Genomic DNA, 25,612 nt, shown 5'->3' with positions numbered 1-25,612 from the left:
GCACTTGCCTTTCCTCCCCCTACTTCCTTCTCAGCTGTACTGACCATGTAGCAGCCTGTCTTCATGTTGAGCTCATGACCATTTTATAATTTCTCAACTTATACAGAATGCTCTCTCTTCTGGGCTCTGGCTAACTTCTGAAAATTCCTGTGATTGTATCCATAGGATGCCCTGTGATTACCAGCTTGTCTGCCTTTCTTCTGTATATCATCGGCTCTTTCAGAGGAGGGATGCCCATACCTGAACAATACCAGCAGCAATGAGTTTGAAAGTGGGCTCTGAGCAGATTGTGACCACAATAGCCGCCATTCAGCTTGGGGCCAACCAGACTCCTCCATTCCATTCTTCATCATTAAATAATTATATATTAACATTCTCCAGAAAAATAGAATTACTATATATATGAATACACGAATTATAAGATTATATATACACCATACATATTATATATGTATGGTGTGTGTATATATATATATATATATATATATATATATAGATAGATAGATAGATAGATAGTATATATAATATACATATAATTGATATGTATATGAACAAACATATATACATGTGTGTGTGTGTGTGTGTGTGTGTAAATTGGCTTTCAAGATTAAGGATATTGGCAAATTCAAATCTGTAGAGTCAACAGTCTCGGAAAGAACTCCCTCTTATGCAGGTGATGGTGTCCTTTTCTGTTCTACTTAAGACTTCAACTGACTGGATGAAGTCCACTTACCTTCAGGAGAGCAATCTGCTTTATTCAATCTTTTGACCTAAATGTCAATTTCATCCAAAAGCATCCTCACAGAAACACACAAATAATCAAATAATGTTTGGCCAAATATCTGGGCACCCAATGGTCCAGTAAAGTTTCTCATAAAATTAACTATCACAACAACAAATACCATACGAGACAATAGATGCAAAGGGACTCAATAAACAAAGGGGTTCAAGAGGAAGCACTGCAGACTATGGTCTTTTAGTCTCAAACACTCTTTACAAAAGAAAGCATCAACACATATGAAGAGACAAACAACTTATAAAAGAACAGCATCACCCTACAATCTGCAGTTCATGAACGCCATCCTCTGATTCAGCACAACAGTGTGCTGTGAAGGTTTAAGTGCTGGGGTCTCAGGGTCTTGAAGAGCTTAACTATGTTACAGAGCAATAGTAACAATAACAGCATGGTATTGGCACCAAAATAGACTGGTAGACTAATGGTACAGAATAGAGGACACAGAGACAAATCCACATAAATACAGTTATCTCATACTAAGCAAAGGTGCCAAAACATATTTGCTTTTTTGACATAACCATTGCCTAAGAAGCTAGAAGATGTCCCACAAGAAAGACAATACACCAGTTTTGAGTCCTGGGCTTTCTTGTCAGTGTGCTTCACTACATTTTGCCTCATGTTCCCTCCCATCCATTGAACATGGTCCCAAGGCGCCACCAGGATTCCTCAGAGGAGGACACAGTTGCACTCTGAGGGAGGGGCAGAATTAACAGGTGAAGTGGGCCCACAGACTTGCAGAGTACTGGTAAAACAAATAGATTTGTATGGCATAACATTTCCTTCTTAAATATCTCTTTAGTAAATGCAATTTATAAACTTTTTTTAATTGAATCATACGACAGATTCAAAAAAAGAATTGGTGCTATTGTTTCCTTTAACATGAGGAAAAATACACTGAGTAATTGAATAAATTATAAGAAATAAGAGACCACTATGAAACAGTTTTTTCAGATGTAGTCATTCATAACCCTTCAACAAAGAGCAAACTGAAATACTGGGTGGATGTGCCAATCTTTTCCATGCTGAATAAGTATACCTAAAATAGGGCTTAGTCACCATCGTCTTATATGTTAGGTAACTAAGCACAGAACAGGAACTATGTTAAAATGTTTCTCTTTCTTCCTCACACCCTCCCTTTTCTCCCTTCTCCTTTAGAATCAAATTTTATCATGCTCAGAAAATTATTAGCTTTAATAATTATAAATAGTTAATAACTTTAATACAAAATATTCACGAATAATAAAATATGAACACAAAAATATTAACAAATGAGTATATCTAAAGAGGAAAGGTGTTCAATAAATGTGTTTAAATATGAAGAATATCACAAATAGACAACAAAATGCAAAATATATCAGAACTTGCATGCTAAAAGGCATAAAATATATTTAAATAAGAATACTAAATCTTGGCAAGAGGATAGTAAAAGAAAAACTATCATGCACCTCTTACAGGAATGCAGATGTTAGAGTATACAAATTTGGTTGGAATTGCCTATCAAAGTTCCTTTAAAATCCAAATCATTTTAGTCAATATTTATTTCTATACTAATAATCAACTTCACTTTCACCTCCATAATTAGAGGGTCAGACAAAGATGTACATGCCAATATGTTTATGATGGTATCTGTTGTTAGAATCTAAGTTTTAAAGCAGCCTAAATAAGCATCAATGGATCATGCTTATCTGAATTATCATATATCCTTAAAATAGACATCCCATGACAGTCTGAGTCCAAATCTCCTGATGTGCTCTAATATTCATCATGAATTTTCCTTTCTGTGGGAAGCAGATAAAATGTATAAAGAATGCTGTGTATGTATCTTTAGTTTCATCGAAATCCTGTGTCACTGCAACAGAATAGAGATGATCCTGTGGTAAGTAAAACCACAGCTCCTCCTTTCCTAAAGTCTCTGGGTGAAGACTATGTGCTTTCTATTCATGTTTCTGGTTGAAAACTTAGAAATCTTCCATGAAGATAGATAGATGATAGACAGGTAAATAGATGATAGCTAGATGCACTAGAAGAAAATTTATCAAAATATTAAAAAGTTCTCTTAGTTAGCTCTTGAATCAAGGTAAACAAATTAAGTGCTCCCCTGCCCCCTAAAAAAATACTGCCGCTTTTCATTTTCAAATGTAATTAGGGGCTGATGGTAAAACCTTTTCAAATCTTTCCAGACTACAAGTTCCTACGCAATGTTTTCCATCTTTATGAGTGGTAGAAATATAACAGGCATTTTTTTTCTTACTAAGACAGACATAGAAGAAGACTTCTAGCTGGTGACCTTCCATTTCTTCACAAAAAGCATCATCATCCATTCGTCACCACCTCATTCCATTGCACCCAGACATAGGATCTACCTTTTTCTGCCACGTGGCCTGTCTCATTCCAGAGCCTCATCAAGCCCTTGATGCTAGAGTAACAATAAGCTTGCTGTACTGTCAATCACATGATGATAGAGAACATACCACTGAACTTCTCATGCCTTAACTCTCTCAGTATGTGTCCTTTGGTACCTCCTAGGGGACCTGCTCAAATAGTTAACTGTCACATGTTGCCTAGTAAATCCATTCTACATCCCAGTTACCTGGCACTTCTGAATTTTCCTAACACTATGCCAACAGGTGTCAACATCTCCTTCTCTTCCCTGTTGGCCTTTGGTGGAGGTACAAGAAGTCATCCCAGCAAACTACCTGGACACAGTGTCTTTGCCAGAACCTTAGATCTTGTGTAACATATGAGTGCTGCCACATCAACAAAGTCCCCCTACCCATCACACATGCCACAGGTGCTACCTCATTGACTCATCACCTACTCCCACACAAACTCTTCTGCACCTTGCCAGGATGTATCAGTTGGTTCCTGTGTGTGCTGTACTTCCAGAACAGGAAGGTGAGGCTGTTTTGGACATGACTCTGGTGAGAGAGTTCAAGATCATGGAAAATGGAGCAGCTGCCCCTTGAAGCAGAATCATTGCCAAGTCATCTTCCTGCACATTCCAGTCGGGGACTCCATCCTCCAGAGATGGGGGGGAAGGGCTTCTCCAGCAAGTGGTCCCGTCAGGTCTCAGGGACCCATGCCTCTTAACAGGGACTTTGGCATTACAGGTCGATAGAAATAGTGCATTTGGACTCTATGCTCTGCCACCCTAGTCAACAGGGCTGTAACTCATCTTCAACATGGTCTCTGTGACTACAGAACATGACAGACTCCTGGACAGAGTCTGCTCTTTCTGTGATCAAGACAGTCAGTTTTATAGGAGACAAAATAAATGTGGATGGAGCCTGATCTCTCCTCTGAGCCAGCGCAGGACTGTAGGAGCAGCTGAGCCAATGTGAGAGGCACAGAAACTGGACTCTATAGATATTTTGCACCTTTATTCCTTTTTGTCATCTGTGCTGGCTAGAGCAGCAGGGCAGCACTGAACTAAAGTGGACACTCATGTCCAGCTATCACCATTGGGAACACATGTGCTCTGTTTGGTTTGGTGTTTACATTTTTCTGTCCCTTTTCCTAAGACTCTCTTAACCATGATATTAAAAAATATCATATTTTGCCACATATAAGGGAATTGAGCATTCACCTTTTTATTTTCTTATTTGATCCTAATTTATTTTAATTTTTATCAGAGAATGCAATCCATATATAGAAATTTGTGAAATCTACTGAAACTTGTTTTATGACTTAGCATAACAATTCTGTAAATGTCCCATAAATTTTAAAAGGACTGTACTCCCTTGAATTGTCAAACATATGCATACACACACATGCATGCACATGACATGTTTATGTTGCATAGATATTCCATCTTTATTAATTTTTATTTCCTTGATCTAATCCTCCTGAGAAATATGCTAAGGTTCCCATCATGGTAGTAGTATTTCCACTTCCACATCCCACATGATTCCTTCAATTTTTGTTTCATGTGACTTAAGACTATTAAGTATATAGAAGATTAAAACAGGATTTAATTTATCTGTGTATAAATTTGACACTCATATTTTAGTAACTCTCTATATCATTACTACTGCCTTTATCATAAAGTTCACTTTGTCTCATATTAATAGCTGTTTGTTATTGTTTCCTGGTCAACCCTTTTCCATCTGTGTACTTTCAACATTTCTGGGTTCTTATGTTTCAGAATTCCCTAGAAACCTGAGTTTTCAATTTCATCTAATATTTTTCTTAATTGTATAATTTTATTTGTTAAAATTTACTGAGTTTCCTGATATTAGAGATTTTCCTTTATCTCCTCTTCTGTTTTTATTCTGTCCCATTTTATGTCCCTATTCTTTTCCAGTTAATTTCTGTTGTTTTTTATTTGTTTTATTTTTTTTCTTTTTCTATTAGTTTGAAACTTTTTTTAACCTTATTTATATTGTATTTGTGGTTTTCATTTACATTTTAACATATAAAATTCATTTCACAATATGAATTTTAAAAATTAATTTTGGCTTAAAAAGGGGACATGGCAACATATTAACTTTGGTAGTGATCTTCCTAAATATGCTAAATTTATATGCAAAATTTGAGCCATTTCCGTTTTTAAGTTCCACAAAAAAATGAGAGATTTGTTGAAGTGCCTGGAGTATAGGTCTTCCCCTTTATCCACATCCAGGTTCCTGGAGATGCATTTGTTACAATGATGACCTACCATCATTGATGACATATTGATGCCTTTGTTACAATGATGACACATCACCATCACCCAAGGTCCACAAGGTCCACAAGGTTCATGGCAAGGTTCACCCCTGTGTTGTGCACTCTGAATTTGGATAAGTGTGTAATGACAAGTGTATAATGACGTGTTGATTTTGTCATACAAAACAACGACAAAACCCTAGAAATCCTCCATGCTGGGACTATTCCTGTCTCCCTCCCTGCAAATCTTCCATCTCTGATTTTTAAATAGTCCAGGGGACAGTGAGCTCTTCAAAGACTAAGCAGGGTGACTTCCTCAGTTAATTCATTATTGTGTCGCCTAGACCAGAGCCCGGCTCTCAGGGCCGCATGAAGCATGCACAGGATGGAACTGAAATGGAGTCTGCTTTTCTCCCTGCCATCAGCTCCCAGTAGCACCACAGTGGATTCAGCCTGATTAACCACTTATGAGGTGTCGGAAAAATCACCAAACACATTTCATTTGCAAGATTGCTCTATTTGAAAACTCTCAACTTCCCATTACCATGGAAACCACAAAGATTTGACTGTGAATTACAGTTTGAGATTTTTTACTCAGCTGGTTGTATATAATTAACTTTTGTTTTAGCATATTTCTTGATATGCCAGAAAAGACTGCTATCATACTCACAAGCCCAACTGTACTCTCATATTTTGAAAGGTGTAAGCTCTGAAGTGGTCACCAGGAGATCTGGAGTCTTGTTCTAACTCTAGTACAGATTTGAAAAGTGTACTTTTACTTGGCCTAACATCACTCACAGTGGTGGCTTGGGAAAGAGAGTGGTTCAAGAATTAAAGTGCTTTCCAGCTCAAAAATCCTGTGAATCCATTTTAATGATTGCAATTGTCTTCACTTTCAGATTACAAACACATGCAACACTAAGTATTTTGAAGTAAATGATCCCATCACAAAAGCCTAAATTCTCTTTTTGATCAGGTTAGCTTGCCCTTCTCACTGGGGCATATAAAAGGACATTTTAAAGTATTTATGTTGGCTCAATAGATAAGCCAAAGTCTGCAGTACTAAATCTATCCCCAATATAAAAACATCAACAATAATAATGATAGAATAATAAAACTGTCACTTATTAAGTACCTATGCATGCCAGGCACCGAGCAAGGCACACTGCAATAAGATAAGGAAATGACTGTTGAAAGTAATTATTAATATCCATTATCATAAAAAATAAGGTTCAAAATTAACTAGCCATCCCAGAGTTCAAGGGTTAGAAAATGGTGAAACCAGACTTGAACCCCCATTTCTTGAAACCTTTGCTCTATCATTTTCCTCTATGGACTCACCACATGGCCAAGAGGAACATGATAGTTTTACTGACATTTTGTGAAATTATTTTCCCTTGATTTTCTGATAACCCACTTCAAAGAGCAGCAATTGATATTCCAACCAAAAATTTATAATAATATTGAAAACTTTTATTTTCAAATTTTGTCAGTCATTGCTCATGAGAAAAAAAAATCAAAAAGAAGTTTCCTTCCAAAAAAGCTTTCAGAATATCAAAGACTGGGAAGTATGGTACTTATCAAGGTACTAAAGGGTGACATGATGATACCAATTAAAAAACTTGTTCCACATATTTATGTGTGCATGTGTCCATAAGGGTGCATACATGTTTGTGTGTATACTTTATGGTTGTTTTTATCTTGTTTCTGATCCACAATCTAATAGTCCAAGAAAATTTTCATTATAGTGTTTCAGATTGCTCATAACCTTGTGCTGATTCAAATCTGACACTCAATGACAATTCTGTCAAAGATCAGTTCTGTGGTTTAAATGCAACAGAAATAAGAGCTACCAATCAAAAGCCACAATAACTAAATATCCACAAAAATGACCCAGCAGAAAACCTGTAAGCTCTGACTTTGGTTGGAAAGATAATCATATATGACCTAGTATTTTTCTCCCCAACATCACACTAAGAAGCTGGATCAAACATTAACATAGTTCATAGCAACTCCATGCCATATCCATTGGATAACCCAGCCCATTAAAGTCTCTGCCCAAGAGAGCTGAAGCATGCTGGGCAAATTTACCCTTTATTCCAGCAAATACCTGATGATACGACCTTTTCTTAAATCTCTTACTAAAATGGGCTACATCTTTGGATCCTTCTCTTTACCTTTCACATTTACAGTTGGGCCCCAGATGGTTCAACTTGGGAATTTTTGACTTTAGAATAATGCAAAGCGACAAACATTCAGTATAAACCTGCTTTGAATTTTGAATTTTGATATTTTCCTGGGCTGGCAAAATGCTCTGTAAATGCTAAGCAAAGGCATGGAGGTACAGCCCCCAGTCAGAAATTGATGGCCCTGTCACCGCAGCATCCTCCTCGTCTCGGTGCTTCAGGGACTGTTCAGTTCTGTATGTTCAGCTGTGCAAGGGGCAAGGATCCACAGAAGCCATTCTGTGCTTCACTTTCCGTATAGTATTCAATAAGTGACACAAGATCTCCAATACTTCATTATAACACAGATTTATGTTAGATACATTTTCCCCACTGTAGTGAGTAATGTCAGCATGTTAGTCTAGCCTGTGCTTGATGCTTAGTAGCTTAGGTGTGTATTCACAGCACTTTTGATCTAATGATCTTTTCAACTTATGATATAACTTCATCGTAAGTAGAGGAGCACCTGTGTACAGGTATAGTATGTCTTTCCAAGGACACGAGAGCCATTCCTTTGAAATATCCTGACCCCAGCTTCTTTGGGGGCTCAGAGCCTAGCTCCCTTAATACGTGGACTGGCAAACCCAGAGCTTTCACGTGGACTGACTTCTTTCCAATTTTGTCACTTTTCAGTTCCCTTGCTCCACTGAGCCCAGAGGTTCTCCCTATCTGCTCCCTCCTCCTTCTAAAATGTCCACTTATTTCCTTAAAAATCAGGATGGACCTTGGCTTTTCCTCCTGGACAAAACCGGTGCTCACCACTTTGACTAACGCGGGGCTGGATTCACCTCTGACGCTGCCTATGGTCCAGCTCCTTGCAGGCCCCTTCCCATCGGCCTTTGTGCTTAGCCCTGGGCACCAGCTCTGCGCTCCTGGCAGGTGGTTTCTGATGCATCCCTCCCTTTTGCAACTCAAAGTTCAATATCGATCTTATGTTTCTGTACAGCCCTTCTGACATGCCAGGCAGAGAGCAGCAATAGCCCCTCTCCCTTGTGACCCTACTTTAATTCTCTGCATTGTGCTCCCATTGTCTGGTCGTTTCTTTACCTGTGATTTCTTCTTGGCTAATTTGTTTTCTGCCTAGGACCACAAAACTGTAAGTCCTGTAGGAGACCCAAATGAGATATTAAACAAAGACTTATTGAATGAATGACAGACAAGTCTACATTTCAGGAGTTCCCTTCCACTGTTCAGAGACCTTAGAACTAACTCCCACTTCTTTTTCCACCTCTACCTTTCACAGGCTATTTTAGCAACTGTATCCTTTATTTAAAATCCCAAAAGCTATAGGTGGAATTTCCCAGGCACCTGGAATGGGGATCAAGGGATCACAACCCACATGCTCCTACCACTAAGCTGCTGTGGCTGCCCAGCTGTAATCCGGTTTCCCATGGCCTTGCTCCCAGGGAACAAATATCAGCTCTGTCTACCACCTGTCTGCATGCTTTCCCAATCTGCTTCCTGAACTCCTATCTTTTTTATTATTATGACTTCCATTTATTTTACAAAAGACTGTGGCTTTCTCTCTTCCTGTCTTTCCCTGATAAGCATTCTGCTAAATGAAATACAATGAGCCTATTGGTGCAAATTACTGAGCAGATAATGTTGCCTGACATTAAGGTCAATGGTGTTGTTTGCAGAGGGAAGGTAGTTAAATTTAAACAAAAGATCCTTCAAATTAGAGAGCCTGCAAGTTATTGGCTGGGCACAAAGGGTAAAATTATAAATATGCTAATATGTCTTGCTATCATAATATGACTTTGTTGTGAATAAAATATTGAGAAATTATAATTATATTAAATATAGTAGACATGGTGCTTTTCAAATGCATATCTGATATTTGACTGCGTTTTGAACTTTTAGTCTGACAGCCACAATTGAAAAAGAAGAAAAACACAGCACAAGAATGACTGATTCTGCCATCATCACCTTTATAAAATGGTAAAGTACAAAATGCCTCTTTTTTAAAATTTGGGATCTTTAAAAAAAAACCTTTTGAATTCAGTTCATTATGAAATCATTCTGGAGTCTGCATGAGTTTTTTTTATTATTATTTTATTTCTGTTCATTTGTTTTTCATTTGATTTTGACTATACAGTGTACATACTCTTTACAAGAGGGGGAAAACTCCCTATTTTGAGGGATTGGTGACAGGGAGGCAATCCTGTGGATTTTATACTGGGGTGATCATAAACTCATGCTGCTAATTGTCTGTGAATATTACTTACAAATTAACATTTATTGGTTAAATATGGCAATTGGTCTTAAATAAAAATGACACATCTCAGATGCATTTCTTTCTACATAATTTTTCCAATGGTAGGTAAAATAGAAGCATCTGAGATTTAAAGTCCCTGCAGCATGTTACTGTCCTATGCTTCCTACAGGATCCAAAGAAGAGGAGGGGGAAGTGCTCATCAGTCTCTTCATACTCTAGGCATGGCTCATGGATGCAGCTTCATCTGCAGCAGAAAACCCTTTGACTTGGGCTATACAGAAGTTTTCGTGAAGGGTCATCATGGAGAAAAGGATGTGATAGGGTGGAGAGGTGCTCGAGAAGGGTCTGAAGGATGCCTAAGATTTAGACAGACAGGAAGTTGGTAATCTGGGGAAGGAGACAGGCATGGACAATGACAATAGCCATAGCCACCCTTTACTGAGCACCTGCCATGGGGCAGACACTGCACTAGCACATCGGCTCATCCTATTCTCACAGAGACTTCTATTCCCAGCTTGCCTGAGGACACTCTGAATAACCCTCTATGCGACAGACTTGCCCTATGTCATATGGAGGATCTGAACCAAGATCGGATTCCAAAAACCTTCCCAGAACAAATGACCCTCACAGGAAATGCTGATGGCACAGGACTTAATGGAAGAAAGTGCAGAAAGAAGGCATGGGAAAGAATTTGGGGACAATCAACCAGATGCTTTACTGGTTTACCAATATTTCTAGTACTGATGTCTTAATGGCCTCATGCATTTTCTATTCAGAAACACTGGGAAATTGTGCTGTCAATGGCATGATTCCCATGTGACCTCTGGATCAAACTAGAAACTAAAAACCAAGTTCCAGAATAAAACTCTAATCAATATTGCTGTTAGCATATTTACCAAACAAAGAGCCCCGTGGAAAATGGATGCTTGTTATCTTGCTGGGTGACCTCCACTCCGTAGCCCTTTCCTGGACAGGGGAGTTAATCTCCTACTTCTCTACATGTCATGTGGTGAGAACACTTGCCTGTATCCTTCTCAGGGAATCACCCTTGTCCAACCAGAGCCATTTCCTGGGGTTTCCCTCAGCCAAGGATGCTTGATGCATTTGAGAGGCAAGGTCACCCTTTTCTGCAAATTTATTGACACCCCAAGTCCTCTCTGAAGATCACATCTGAAGCCACAGCCTTGTTTGGCCATCTACTGCACATATCTGGCCTCATGAAGGTGTTCCCCATTAGCAACCCTGAAGTCAGTTCCATGCATCATGACCCCTGTCTGCAACTGCATCCAAGGAGCCTGACCCGAGGCCACCATCCTCTGGGAATTTGTGGGAATTCTTATGCTCACAGAGGTCAGAAACAGATTAAGGATTCTTCCTCTCAGTCTTCCATGACAATGTTGACCTTGACCTAAGCCTTGAGGTTCTGGCAAATGGCCACAATTAAAGTTCTTACCCTTTTGTATTGCAGGCAACCCTCACTATAAAGATCACCCTCTTTATGAAATGACTCAAATGAGACTCATGAATTATCCCATATGGTTTAGATATGCTGTATCCCCCCAAAGCTCATGTGTGAGGCAATGCAAGAATATTCAAGGTGAAAGGAGTAGATTATGAGAGCTGGAATCTAATCAGCAGATTTATTCACTCATATGGATGAACTGGGTGGTAATGGTAGGCAGGTAGGGTGTGGCTGGAGGAAGTAGGTCACTGGGGACAGGCCTTTGGAGTTTATGTTTTGTTCCTGGTGAGCAGAGCTGTCTTTCCACTTCCTGGCTATCATGTCCTGAGCCACTTTCTTCTGCCATATGCCCTTCCATCACAAGGTTCTGTCCGGCCTTGAGCCCAGAGCTATGGTCAGCTGGTCACAGAATGAACTCTGAAACCATAAAACAAAATAAACTTTTCCTCCTGTAAGTTGATCTTGTTAGGTCATTTGATCACTGTAACATAAAACTGACTAAAACAGACCCTAATATTTACCTAGGACAATATTTTACAGAGTCCATGGATGCTCTGAATTCTCACTCTGTGCCTTTTCAATCAATGATGAGCTGAACTGCTTGTCCCCACAGACCAACCTGTTCAAAATACCCGACAATCACCTTGACCAAACTTGACTCAGGTTTCTCTCCTGCTTTGGCCAACTCTTGATCTACAGTAGGTATTAGAATGCATACATAGGAACCTTCTAGACAGCCCTGTTAGAGAACTGACTGGTCTCACAGGTAGCCTTGAGCTGCTCACCTGGGGGAACATGCCCCTGCTCACAGCAAGCCACTTCTCCACAGGCCTCAAGGACTCCTCCCTAGAAAAAAGACCTTCTTTCTGCCTGATCTTTAGATATGCAGAGTTGCTAAGGTCAGCATTTTCTCCCTGTTGTAAACCTACCTTTGACCACCATTGCAATAAATTACCTACTTACTTGAATCCAGATGTCTGGAGTCTGCAGACACTCTGACTTTTGAAGTGGGAAAACAGAAATGCAGACAGGGCCCCCAAAAGTATGCTTGCTCAGATGAGGAGTAGTTAGTTGGGCAGCTGGGATGCTCTTTCCCCAACCACTCTGAACCAAAAATACTATAAACAAAGATTTGTGATAAGTTCTGCTCCAGAATGTTCTGGGAATATGTCTGAAAAATATTGGATCCAAGTTTTCCACATTTCTCTTCTGAATTATCCCCATTTCTTATTTGCTACGTGAAGTTGTGAGGGACAGCTTGGGTGAGGCCAATTGCATTTCTAAGAAAGGCCTCTGAGGATCATGAAGTAGCCTTTCCATGATTTATAGCCAGGGACATCAACCAGAGCCCTAAATCATTTAGTCAAGGGCTGACAGTCAATAGGTGGTGTAGGAAAGTACAAAGCTCTTGACTCCTAACAGTGTTTTCTTTTAATACCAGGTCACTGACCTGGGACTATGTGGGCTTTGGAGGGACACAGGCATATTACTGCCTGGCTTCATGCTGACGACTGGCAGAGAGGCCTATGGAAACACAGTTGCAGGAAGATGCCCCACCTGGCCTGTGAGTGGAGGATGGGGCCAACCCACGAAGTGCCCACTTTCTCAACCACTCCACCTCCCTTTTTACTTGCTCCTTTGAAGGTTACTGCCTACAATAAATACCAGGGCTTTATGCACACAATAGAGGCCCAAGTAAATGGAAAGGATCATTTTTTCTTAACATGTACTGAGGAGTATTCAGTCAGAAAAAGCAAATCAGCTCCAGGGATTTCAGACAAGTTGGCCTCACACACCCTTTGGAAGAATGGGAGAATTGTGGCTCGGAGAAAGTCCAAACATTGGGAACAGCAGAAACCATTGACACAAATAAACGATTCTCAGGAGCACGGTTCAAAGCTATCACCAGATTTCCTGATTCTCCCACCATGGTGCCCATCCACCTGCCTAGAGCTGCCATTGGAGAATCATAACTTCCTCTACATCATTACAAGTACTCTATGTTGGTGGAGTCCAAACCACATCTTCCCAGCAAGGGGCCTGGCAAGTGCAATCCCCTGGATTCAGGACACATCCATCAAAGGAACTCTTAGAGGAAAGAAGGATAATATTGAATCCTATATTTTTTTTTCACAGAAGGAGGTAAATCCTGGCCATCTTCTTCTTTGAATATCTTCCTCTTCTCCCTTTGCCATACTAGTTCCCTAAAGCATGCAGTCTCCCTCAGATAAAGCTGGATGGAGCCCTGGAGATGGGGCACTGGAGATAGGAGTCTGGGTTAAGGTCCAACACCCCACATCTCAGTACCATCATCATTAAAGCATGGATAATACATGCTCCTGCTTCATGGGCTTGTTGCAAAAATTAAATTATAACTGTGTAGAGCACTTAGGTTTCCTGCCAGCCTATAAGCCATCCATAAATGAGTATCATTAATGCCACCTCTCCAGCACTCAGCAAGCTCGGTATTCCTGAGAAACCATGCAAACAACTCAGATGTTTTCATATCCTTCCAAGAAATCCTCTGCATTTGGGAGCTGGCCCTACTCATTAAGAAATTCTTACTTTATATAGAAAACTGAGTTCCTTTAGGATTCTAAGATATGAATCTTAGTCCAATTTCCTGGAGCCACTTGGAGCAAGTACACCATCTCCCTCAAAACAGGGTTTGTAGCAGCTGAAAGCAGCTTTGATGACTCCCCTTTGTGTCTTCTTCAGGCTAAACCAGAGCAAGCTCCCTCTACCATTCTCCATGGATGCAACCCAGCGTCTTGCAATGGCATTAACAGTATTAATTATCAGCTTATTGATTTTACGGGTTATTCTGATCAATGAATGTAGAGGAAACAGAGAGTAACGGTATAAAATATAAGGTACAGACTGTGAAGAAATCCAAGTGAAATAAATGCAAAATGAGGAGGTCCCAAAATAAATGGGAAGAATGATTAGTTTCAGGGACAGGGTCAAGAATGTGTCACATAAAGCTAAATAATTGTTAGGGCAATGAGGTGGGATTTCCTTCAGCCTTTGTGGAGATGTAAGGTAGGCAACATCCACACTGAACTACCATTGCTAAAGGCAAAACATCACTCACCAGAAACAGGCTTGTAAAAAGCAGAATATCTCTCAGCAAAGCCATTTGTCTCTTTCATATCTCCAATATGGATTTTTCAGTAGCTTTAGATATGCCAGTCAAGCAGAAGGGAACATAAAAATAAACTGAACTTAACTGTGTTCTCTGTCCCATATTAAACACTAAAACTGAATTATGTTTCCACATATTCCTGCTTGCCCATAATCACTTTTATTTATGACGTGCATCTAGGAAAGGAGTCCAAAATACATAAAATACTTTAAAAGAATTAAATAGACGAAAAAATTATTAGATTTATATCATTATTATTACTATAAATTTTTATATTTATATTTTAAATTTTATATAAGTCAAAGGAGTTTTCCCATGTAATTAATGTCCCTGCCTAATGAAATCACAGAAAACAGTCATCATTCCCAGACTTAATAGAGTCTTCCTTCCAAGCACAATCTGAATAAGCAATGGAAACTCACTATAATAAAACACATCAACTAGGCCAAGCCCTTGGCATTTAGAGAAGCAGCCAGAGCCTTGGTCCCTGTGAACTGTAAAGGGTGTGGTGTTTTCTTCCCATCTTGCTCATTTGCTTTACTTATTAGTTTGTTAATTCATTTGATTTCTTCCCCCACATGGAAGAATTTTCTGGAATTCTCTATTAAGTGTCAATCTCTGACAGTAGCAGAACCCTTCCATGAAATAATTAGATGTTGAAGACTTTCATATGCAAGTCTCTAAAATTCAGCATACACCATTCATTTTTAACTCTAAGAAGCCAAATGTCAAGGCACTGAATAACGTTTCTTCCAAAGGCAGTGCTCCACAATGTCAGGATTTATGGGCATAATATGTGCATTCATTGAGTACCCAGCAGTTGTACCAGGCAACTCCAAGCTCTACAGAATTCAGCGCTCAGAGATTGGAGGGACACCAATGCCTACTTTCTAAGACATTTCAAGGTACTAAACATATTATGTGGGTCAATATGCTGTTGACAATAATACACAAATGGAAATAGAATTTCTAATAAAAATAAAATTAAATACTCACTACTTTTCTTCCTTATGAATCATTAAGCAGAAGAGTTTTAGAATCCATTTGCCTGGGATGGGTATTTCTATTTTGACTTATCAGAACTGGCTCTCATTGAGCTTGACTCCCATAAAAAAAAATTTTAAAAAAAGGTAGTGAGAAGATAATGGTTTCACATAGAACTTTGTATACCAGCTTTCAGTGAAATTTTATGTTTGACTCATAATGCATCTGAAATAACTTCCTTCCTGGTGCACTGATACAGCCAATTCCTTTGCTTTTGCTATTGGCAATTAAGATTTTGGTTTCTTATTGAGAGTTGTTGACCATTTATTATTTGATGGTCTTTGATTATGAGGGTTTTCAACTGCAGCAAATGTCTGTCATTCTATTTTTTATAATGTTCATTGAGATGATTTTGGAAAATCTGGATTTCTTTCTCACTTAAATGGAATTTCTTCCAAAGTTGTGACTTTTATTCTACATGATTATCTTCCCCAAGAATAAAGAGTTGTGGCTCAGTCAAAGTTGGGTGAGAAAGCAATCCACCCTGGAGGACACATATGAGACAGAACAACTTAAAAGGGCAATGAGTCTCCACTTAAAATCCATGGATCATATTCCCAGCTCCAACCCTCCAGAGCTATGTAACTGGAATTCACCATCTCTCAGGACCTCCTGGTACTTGTCTTTGAAATGAAGCCTTGGGGATAAGTTTTCATATATGTCCCTTTCCATCTGTAAAATTATAGGCACTTAACTTTGAAGTGACTTTAAATTCTTAGGTTAGACTTGGCCATGGATCTGCCCCAAGATGGAGTAGACAGGACCACAGCAAAGCCTGGCCTGAGTCCTTGCCTATGCCCAAGGACATGAGGAAGTCTCATAACACAAAAGACATCTCGGAGAAGGACATCAGGATATCTAGTTACACAAAAGATATTTGGGAGAAGAAAAAGAACGACTGATAAGGCTTAAGGAAGATGGTGAGTGGAGTATTATGATGTGGATAATAAGTGGAATAACTACAAAAATTCTACTTGACCTGAATCTCTCTTTATCATTTTGTCAGAAATACTGATTTTGCGCTCACGTTCTTGTTCAATAAATATAGGTGATTTTTAGCTAAATTGTAGATGTTAAAACTTTCAAGAAATCCCTCAACATATAAAATATAAATAAACCCAGTAAAGTATATTCTAATTCATTGGTGTAAGCACATAAAATAGAATACTTCTAACTACTTAGAGGAGGAAAGATGAATGTGAAAGACATTATGAGGACTAAATATGTAATTGGCATAAACCCCCAAAATTGTGTATTGTGTTAACAAAAAGTTGAAATGCTTTATCCCCGCCATTAGAATCATCGAATATTCCTAAAATTAATGACAATCTTTTCTGATGGAGCCTACTAAGTAATAAAGTAGCACTTTCAAAGATCCTGTGCCAGAGATGTTTTGCTCCCCAGCTTTGCATGGAGGAGTGTTAGGTAATAGGAGGAATGAACACCTCTGCCAATTTTAAGTCATGGAACTTGAAAAAGTATCTTTTGCTTATTATTCAAAAATAAATTATAATATCTGCCCTTATTGCTTTTTAAAACTATTAAGTGAACCCACGGTCCTTTACACATGAAGTATTCATAGAATAGGAATAAAAAAAACCAACTGCAGTTATGCTGCATCTTCTAGATGTTTGAATCATTGGTTTCCTATACATTCCCCTCACTGACTCTTGTTTTCCTACGTCCTCACTAAAGTTTCCTCTGCAACAAGTTTATGTACCATCGCAGAACTCTTGGACCCCATCTGATCATCCAGTTGTTCAATGGAGCTTGCTGACTGACCCTGCTGGTGCCAGGTCTCCTTACTGCTCTGGTCTTTCCCTGGGGAGAGAACAGTCCTCAGCAGGACCTCAAGTGCACCTGTGATATACCACTTCAGCTGTCGCATCCGTCTCTAACCTGCCTGGATACCACAGACTTCATCCCCCCGTGACTAATTGGAAGGCTATGCTGAACAAAACCAGTGGGAACTGAGGAAAGGGGCCAGAGGCAGATGGAGATGGTCCGGGCATGTCTAGCCCTTTCTGCTTTTAAATAATCGCAGTCACTCCACATAGACTTTCCAGAAATATCTATTAGCCCTGAATAACCAGTATGTGGGTCTCTTCAGAATGCTTCTAACTCATCTCTCTTTTTCCTCATTACTGCCTTCCTAGGATTTCAAGTCCCCACTGTAGAGAACCAACCTGCAACCAACTCCATGTTCTCAGGAGACAAAGCTAAAGTAAGTTTGTACAAAGAATGGCCCTAAAAACAGACTATAAGAATATGAGTTATGGCTGAGAAAGCTTTTTCTACCCAAAGATCACAACGATATTCTCCTGTTTCCTCCTATGAGTTCATATTACTAGGTAACACTGAGGTCCACTTTGATTTCTAGTTACTTTTTGACGTACTGTGAAGTATAGATCAAGGTTCTGTTTCTTAAAATATATGGATGTCTAATTGTCCCAGCACAATTTGTTGAAAATACGTCTTTGTCACTGAATTGCTTTTGTGCCTTCCTCTAAAGTCATCTGTACATAAATGTGGGTCTATTTCCAAACTCCCCACCCTTTTCTGTGGATCTTTTGGTCTCTTTGAGGCCAAGGCCATGCTGTCTTGATTACTACAGCTGTAACAGTAATTCTCGGAACCAAGTAGAGTTAGTCTTCCAATCTATTTCTTTTTTAAAGTTGCTTCAGTTATCTAAGCCTCTTGCCTTTCCAAATTTTAGTATCATTTTGACAATTTCTACTAAAATCATGTTGAGATTTTCTTTGAGGATACATTGAGCCCATAGCTCAATTTGAGAAGAATTGTCCTCCTAACAATATATTTTCTGATCATTGAAACAATTCAAATTAAAAATAAAATTAGTATACTGAACTTTATCAAAATTTAAACCTCTGCTTTTCAAAACACGCCATTTAAAAAAAGGAAAACATAAACCACAGATTGGAACAAAGTATTTGTGAACTTTTTATTTGATAAAGAACTAATAAAAAATATGTAAAGAACTTTCAGAACCAAATAATAATAAAATAAACAACCCATTATTTAAGCAGGCGAAAGTTTTGAACATAAGCTCCACCAAATATGATATACTAATTGCAAATAATCACAAAAATAAAGACTCATCATCCTTCGTCATTTGGAAAATGTAAATTAAAATACAAACTAGAACACCAGACACATGTCAAAATGCAAAAATGTGGAGCACCTGGAATGCTTGTGTATATTGCTTAGGAATGGAAATAACACAGCCACTGTGGACAATAGTTCAGAAGCTTCTTAAAATGTTAAACATATACCTGCCAAAAGATGGAGCCATCTCACTTCTTAGGTATTTACCCACAGAGATGGAAGCTGACGTCCATCTAAGACTTGCCCATGAATATTCAAAACAGTTTTGTTTGTAACAGACAAAAATATGAATAAGTTTAAATGTCCATCAACAGAGGAATGGATAAGAAAATTGTGGTACATTCATACAATGGAAAAACGACTCGACAACAAAGAGTTATTATTGATACATAAAAACAGAGCTGCACACAGTCCCAGAAGTCTGTGACTGGTCCTGGAACCAGTGACCACCCAGGATGGCTAGGGATCCCTGGGTAGCATTTTCACAGAGGACTTAGCTTTCCTCATATGCTCTTAGGTGGAAAACTACAGAAACTTGGCAGAAGCCACAATATGAGCAGTGATAGGTGTACCGTGTCTAGAGGTTGAAGCTATGGCAGCCCAGGCTCCTCCGAAATCTTCTCAGACAAGAAAATGGGTGGATCATTAGCTCAAGATGTGAACACTCCTAGTGTGCCCTAGAATCTCCATATCAAGAACAACAATGACAGTTTTAATCAGTCATATTATAAGTCAATTATTTTAAAACTGTAGACAGTTCAGTAACTAAGACCCACGCTATGCATCCTGCAGAACAGGGCTGGCCTTTGCATGTGTGTTTTGTTTGATGTCGGTTTGGTGGTTGTTTTCTCTTTTTAATTGTTCTTCTTATAAATTGTTTCCAAATCTGTTTCTCAATAAGTGAATAAACCACCAACTTCAATGAAGCAAACAAAAGGCAAAGTCAACTCAGATGCCAGAGGAAACCATAGGAAAAGATCTGACGGTAAGAGCTGAATACATTTTATGACAGAACTAAGTCTTCAGCAAACATAAAGATTAGGATGGCAATTAAAAATGCAAAAGCCATAAGCCCTAAGAAAGTCACAAGGAACCAACTAACAAACTGGTAGAGGAAGGGAGAAAAGATGGGGAATAAGGAGTGTTAGGTTTCAAGAGCTGCCTTGACAAAGGACTGCAGACTGGCAGGCTTAGGCAAGAGGGATTGTCCCACGTTTGGAGGCTGAAATGGGGGGCAAGATGTCAGCAGGGTTGGGAAGATGGATCTGTGCGCACCTTTCTCCTTGGCTTGTAGATGACTCATTTCCATATCTTCACAATGTCTTCCCTCTGTGTGGCTCTTCCCAAATCCCCACCCTCCTTTAAAGCACACTGTCATGGAATTAGGTATCTGCCAAATCACTTCATCTTGAACACCATTGGAGCCACATTCTGAGATCCTAGGAGTGAGGATTCGAATTTCAGGGGACACAACTTAGCCTATCTCATACATATTGCTTTATTTGTAATACCCAGGTGTCTAAACTATTATTCAAAATAGAAAAATCCAATAGTAGAATTTTTGCATATTATATATGATGTATTTTTAAAATTCAGGTTTCTAGAGGAATAATTAACATACTGTAGTATTTGTCATTCAATCATATAATTCAATTATTTTGTCAAGTGCATGCAACACCACATAGTTGAGATGTAGAACAGTTGGTTTCCCTGTCCCTTTAGCTCCTCTGTGTCTCTCCATTAATCAGTGCCCCCCCCCACCCCAGGCACTGGCAGCCACTCATCTTAGTCACTTCCCTTTATTTTTACCTGTCAAAAAATGTCACATGAATGAAATCCATTTGTATCGGACTCCTTTCACTTAGAATATCTTAAAATTCATCCCTGTGGTTGTGTGCTTACGGATGTTATTTGTTTTTATTGCTGAGTTTTTATTGTTTTATCACTGTATGGATTCACCCTAATTGTCTCATTCATTCACAAGTTGATAGACATTAGGGCTGTTCAGAGTTTTTTTTACGGTAATGTGTAAAGTTGCCAGATCAACACTCACACTTGTGTTTTGAGGGCACACATATTTTCATCTCCCCTCAGTGAACACTAGAGTTGAGTCACATGGTAAATTCAAGTATGTTAACTATGATATGAAATGGATTTCTTTCCAGGGTGCCTGCAACTTTGTGCATTCCCACTCTCCGCATCTGAGACTCCCACACCCTCACTGACAACTTGGCTCTCTACACACGTATTCGTTTTCTATTGGTGTTGGAGGAAACTATCACAATATTAGCATTTTGAATCAACACAGATGTGTAGTCATATTCTTCTGTAGGCGAGAAGTCTGAGGAGGCTTCCACTGGGTTCTTGTGGGTAGGCTGCATCCCTTTCTGCAGGTCTGAGAGGAGAATTAGTTTCCTTGTCACCCAAGGTGGAGTCCCTCTGTTACTCTAGACATCACTTGCCCCTTCTATTACTGTATCCATCTGAGAAGCTCTTTTGCCTTCTTCTCAACTCTTAAGGGCCATAGGATTTCCGTGGTTCCACCTGGACAGTCCAGGATAATGTCCCTGTGATAGGGTCCTTACCATTAAGGTGTGGAATCTTTGGGGGATCCTCACTGTTCTGTCTGTATAACACATACACGTGTCCATCATGAGACATGCTTGGAGGATCGTGCTGGGTCTTCAGCTGAAGTCCTCTAATGACGAATACTGTGTGGTATCATCCAAGTGAAGTTTCTGTTTTGTTTGATTTCGTTTTTTTTTTTTTTTTTTTTTTTTTTGCTATCCTCATCTATTAAAAAATTTTGCCCACTTTTAATTGTTTATTTTGTTATTAGGCAATTATGAGATTTCTTTTTTATATTCTGATTACAAATCTTCATCAAACGTGTTTTGTAAGCATTTTCTTCCTGCCTCAGCCCTGCATTTTAATTTCCTTATTATTTTCTTCTAATTATTATGAAGCCTAATTCATTATTTTTTTTTCTTTTTATTATTTGTTCTTTTCATGTTGTAACTAATCAATTCATAAATGCTTTTTTCCCCTGTATTTTATTTTAGAAATTCTATAGCTTCATGTATTTTATTTAGAGCAAGTCTACTTTCTATCATACAAGACATGTGCTGATGTCTGATTTGGAGTCTTTGGGTTTTCAATTGTTCCAGGATCTTTTGTTTAAAAGGCTGTCCCTCACCATTGAGCCATTTTGATATTCTTAACAATCAGTTGAACACACGTGTGGTTAAACCCTGGAATCTCCTTTGTGTCCCTTGATCAATGTCCCCACCTCTACTTTAATTCCACCATTTGTATTACTACTATAGTTTTATTGGAAAACTCGAGGTCAAGTTAAATAAAGTCTCCAGATTTTTTTCTCCTTTTCAACATGATTTTGGCCATTCTTGGTCAGTTGCTTTAAAATGTACTTTTAAATTTTCAGAACAAAATACTTGTTAGGATTTTGATTGTGGTACCATTGAATCTATATATCAATTGAGGAAAAACTGGCATTGTAACTACTAAGTTTTCCAACACACAAACACAGAATTTCTCACCATTTGGTTCTTCCTTAATTTTTCTCATCAATGTCTTACGAATTTTTTCATACACCCCTTGGTCACATTTGTCAGATTAAACATTCATCCACAGCTTTTGTAAATGCTTTCTGTTTCATTTTCTAATAGCTCACTGCTAAATATTATATGTACAAATATAATTAACTTTTGAATAGTGATGAATGCACTTAGCAGTCCTGTAGGGTTTTTTTGTTTTGTTTGTTTGTTGTAGGCTGTGGGGTTGCTTACACAGTATATCACATAATGTATAAAATATTTTAGTATGTTTTATTGATTTCCAGTCTGTTTGCCTTTTATCTTTTTCCTTGCTTTGTCACACTGGTGTAAGGGTCCGTTTTCTTGTCAATTTGGCTAGTTGACAGTCCCCACATGAGTCACTGGTCTTGGTACTGCTGTGAAGGTGTTTAGTCTGTGGCTAACATCTATAATCCTTCAATTTTAAATAAAGGAGTTCTTGTTCTATAGCTTCCTTTTTATGGCAATGTCTTTGAATCATTTCTGTGGTGTTGCTGGACCCATGAAATGATATTGTATTCTTCGTATATTTCTTGGAAGAGCTGGGGTAGACATGGTATGATTTCCTTCTCATATATTTGTTATATTCACCAGCCCAGCCATCTGGGATGGATGCTCTGTCTGTGGGGACATCTCCACATGTGAATTGAAAGTCTTCCTCATACCTCTTTTCTACAGCTCTGCAAAGGTGAAGCAGTTTGTGTGCCCCATGAGCTCACTTTGCTGTTGATTGAATTCAGTCCACAGCATTGTCTCATGACCTCAGTTCTCTGAGGGACCCAAGCAAACTCAAAATTTTGTCTTGGGGTAGGATGGCTGCCATGTGCCCTTGCTGCTCTCTGTATCCCCATCTGAGGAAGTGCAATTCTAGTGACATATCATTCTGTAAGTTTAAATTCATCAGGATAAAAGTAAGCAATGCAAATTCATTGTCTACATTGGAGGAAAAGGAAAAGAACTCTGAAAAATAAATTCAGTGAGTTTATCAGTCCTTCAATGGGGCATCATCAGATAAACCCAGAAGAAACAGAGGACTCCAGACACAGTTGCGAACTATGACCATCTGCCCCTGTAGAGCTTAACCATCTGTCACCTCTACCATCTTCATCAGCTCAACCCTACCACTTCAAGAAACTCCAGGCCAGGAGAACAAACGTTGCAAATAACTTTATTATTCATTCCAGGATCTTCCTGAGAGACCTATCAAGTCTGCAATGAAAAGCATCAGTGGAATATTTATACAAAAGTCCCTTTGCCTGAAAATCCTTATCTAGCTGTGTCCTTTAATCCCATGCAAGATCCTTACCCAACCCTGACCAACTCCAAGTCAAAGGCTTAAGCTAGTCATTGAGTTTTTATAAACTATGATCAAAATGAAAAATATAGATTCCAAAAATTGTGTGCTGGGAATATTAGTCCAATTTGTACTGCTATAGCAAAATACCTGAGACTGTTATTTATAAACAGAGGAGATGTTATTTCTTACAGTTCTGGAAGAGGGTAAATCCAAGGTCAAAGGGCACAAATCTGGTGACGGCCTTTTTTGGAGGGAGCTACTGGAACTAAACTTTGGGTCACTCAACCACTGAGCCACATCCCCAGACCTATTTTGTATTTTATTTAGAGACAGGAGTGATTCTCCTTCCTCAGCCTCCTGAGCCTATGGGATTACAGTCGTGCACCACCTGGCTGGTGAGGCCCTTCTTGAAGTGTCATCACCTGGCATAAGTAGAAGAGGAGAGCTTGAGAAAACAAGGGCTCAAACTCACAGTGTTAGGAGCCTTAGTGTTTGGAATTAATACATTCTTGGGGTGCAGCCCTCATGACCTAAACACCTCCCATTAGAAGCCAACTCTCAATGTGGCTGCCTTGGGGATTGCTTTCAATATTTCTTCTTAAGGGCGCACATTCAAACCAGAGCATTGGACATACATAGCTAAAAATAAAGACAGGTTCATAAAATTATTTGAATAGAGTATACTTTAAACATTTCCCCCAGTGATATTCTTTATCTGGTACAAGATATTGCCAAATATTTTAACTTTTCAAGTTAAATATTTGAGCACTCAACTTGTAATCCAGAAATTGTCTCTCTCCATACATGAGAGAATACTTCTGTGCAATGATGATGCCCAAAGCCCAGGCAGGAAGGTGACCCTTGGGAACCCCCTACATCTGTGTCTGCTTCAGGGCCCAGGGGCATTCTGAGGCTAGAGGCTAGGAGGCTAAAACCAGTGGTGATCTCACCCCAGCTCCTGAGATGTTGCTTTGCTCAGCCCAGATACAGGCAGGAGGGATGGGAAGCAGATGGAGCTTAGGGGTGTCGCTCACCCTAATCTGCCCTAAAATGTAATGATGCAGCTTCTCTCATTGCTACAGTCACTGCCCAAGGAGCATCCATCCCTTCTCCAAGGAGGCTGCCCTCTCTTCCGGCCTTAAGGAAGAACACTCAGTTTCTTGCCCGATGTCTTCCGCTGCCTGTCTCTGTCTAGACCTGCCTTGCACCTGTACAGTTCTCCCAGTATGACTGGTCACCTTCATTCTGTTCATTTAGATACTTGTCTCATTTATATGGAAGAAATGTCCTAAGGCACATGGTGAAATCAATGCTGTAGAAATGAATTATGGTGAAAGTTGCTGCTCCACAAATGGTGTGTTCATATGTGTAATGAAATGGAAAGGCACTGAGTTCCTGTAGAGGCTATACTCCAAAAATGGTCCATGCCCAACTTGTAAAGCAGTTCCCTTGATGATCCTTAGAACTTTCACTCAACTTGAGGGTAAACAAGGATTAAGGATTTTGCTGACAAGAACTTCTGGTGGGTAGGAGTTCATCTCCACTTCCCCTCACTCCAAGAAGAGGGACAGGAACTAGTTCCTGTCACCCTGGTGAGAAAATCTTGGAGGAGCCACTCAAAGAGCTGGATGTGGGGCTGCTCACTTCAGTGGAGGACACAAGAAGACACAACCAACTGGTTAATGAGGTAGAGGCCAAAGGGAAACTATGACCAGTGAGTTATCCCAGGACTACAAGTGCAAAATGTGTGTGTTTCCCAAGAACATAACTGGGCAGTGTATGGAGAGAGCCTGCCAAGAGGCCATGGTAAATCCTGCCCAGTGCACTGTTCATCGTGAAAATGATGACACAGGGTTGGTGAGAGTCCGAGACAGATGAACCTCAAAATACTGAGTGTTGGGGGGAACTGGCCAGATGCCCAAAACACTTCTTACATCACATGTTCCTGAAGTCAGGAATATGGAGAAAACACAAAAGTCACCAAAAACAAAGAATTGATCTTAAACATCTGACAGCCTCAGAAAATAAGTCAGATGAGAACTTTCCTATGAGCTCTGTACTC

The 25,612-nt window shown here is 39.3% G+C and overlaps 1 long non-coding RNA gene across 1 annotated transcript; it reads left to right on the top strand.

The window, feature by feature from the left end:
- The first annotated feature begins 8,633 nt into the window (after positions 1-8,633).
- On the top strand, positions 8,634-19,646 carry LOC107150195. Its single transcript, XR_001504546.2, has 4 exons — positions 8,634-8,761; positions 9,529-9,606; positions 17,691-17,758; positions 19,562-19,646. It is a non-coding gene; the product is annotated as an uncharacterized LOC107150195 (long non-coding RNA).
- Positions 19,647-25,612: the final 5,966 nt, after the last annotated feature.

The sequence above is a fragment of the Marmota marmota genome, unplaced genomic scaffold, assembly GCF_001458135.2.
Source record: "Marmota marmota marmota unplaced genomic scaffold, marMar, whole genome shotgun sequence".
NCBI lineage: Eukaryota > Metazoa > Chordata > Mammalia > Rodentia > Sciuridae > Marmota > Marmota marmota.
This window is presented reverse-complemented; position numbering and strand designations above follow the sequence as displayed.